The sequence below is a fragment of the Aphanomyces astaci genome, assembly GCF_000520075.1.
Source record: "Aphanomyces astaci strain APO3 unplaced genomic scaffold supercont1.4, whole genome shotgun sequence".
NCBI lineage: Eukaryota > Oomycota > Saprolegniomycetes > Saprolegniales > Verrucalvaceae > Aphanomyces > Aphanomyces astaci.
In genome coordinates this window covers 1,873,520-1,875,170 of record NW_009798267.1, presented here as the reverse complement: position 1 = coordinate 1,875,170, position 1,651 = coordinate 1,873,520, and positions in this window count along the sequence as shown.

Sequence of the window (1,651 nt, the reverse complement as noted above, 5' to 3'; positions counted from 1 at the left end):
CGTGGCCTGTGGCAGTGCATTAGGGACATGGATCCCACCACTGTTTCTTTTGCCTGGCGAGACCGTGGAAAAAGCAATTGGGCTACAGTGCACAGTCCCTGGCGCGTCAGTCTCAACGTCTCCAAAGGGCTTTATGGACGAATTCATGTTTACTACATGGTTGGAGTATTTTGCAGGTATATATCTGTATATTCATAAATATTTATATGTTAATACTTACTACTACTCTGTAATATATCGTAATAGTTATATAGATATACTACGTAGTATGTATATTTATGCTTATTTTGCAGGTATATATCTGTAAATTCATAAATATATGTTAATATTTACTACTACGTTGTACTGTAAGTAATATGTCTAAACAATCATAACGTTATTGATAACGTTATCATAAAATATGTGTATATTTATGTGGTATGTTCATATCACGCCAAGTGTTACTAATATTATATATATTAGGTGCCGTGGACCCAAGCATTAGACGTCACTTGTTGTTGGTGTTTGACGGGTTATCATCACACTATTCACGTCATATCATTGATTTGGCCAGAAGCTTACACGTGATCCTGCTGTGTCTGCCCTCGAATACCACATATCTCTTTCAGCCGCTCGATGTGTGCGTATTTGGGCCATACAAAAGCGCGATCCGGCAAGCTATTTTCAACGAAATGGTCAACGACAGTATGATTATCTATATTATTGAGCTATTGAGATAAATAAATGACCTTATTTATTATAGCGACGGGAGACCTGCACACCATTTCCAAGCCGACGGCGCTTCGTATTGCATCTACTGCATGGCTGACCCACATGTTACCGAAAAACATTGTGAGCGGTTTTGAGACCGCTGGGATTTTCCCGGTGTCGCTCGATAACATGATGCAACGGTTCAACTTGTTCAAAGGCGGAGGATCGCCCGAGTCCTACGTTCATGCGACATGGTTGGTACATCAGGAGGCAATTCGAACGGAAGTGCTTTGTCTTCCGGGCAAGGGGAAAAAACGAGTTGGTCGAAAAACGATTGACGTTGGAGGACGCATCCTTACCTTGTCGTTGCTCAGCGAAATCGACGCCACTGTGGAAGAGCGCAAGGCGGCCACCAAACGAAAGCTCGCCTTACAGGGGAAGCGGGCCAAGAAGCGGAAAAAAAGCCAAAAGGGCAAGCACCCATCGGGCATCGGTCTTGTGTCGACAAACTTGGTGGACGGCGCAGACAGCGATAGCAGCGGGAACGATGAGCAGCCCGGAGACGGCGTAGTGGAGCCTTTCTTGCTTGTGGATTCGGTCGTAGTCTAGCTATTGAATGTGAACGATATATTTGTTGATGTATTGTACCTCAATGTATCCTCCGAAAGCACCACTTTGGATTCCCAACTCACTGTCAAAATGAAATGATGGAATATGGAACACTTGTGAATGCATAACCTATGGAAACTGATTTTCTTCCTGCTAAAATTTGATAACCTAACCACAACATTTATATGCAAATAGCTATACGATATTCAAGATAAAAATGTGCGTCTTAAATTGATTGTCAAATTTGGATTAAACTTGCTTGGTTTTTGTTGATTTAGTCATTGGAAATGAACCGATACCCAATATAATTGGTATGAGGTTATTCCCCATTAATCCAGCTACAAACTCCAAG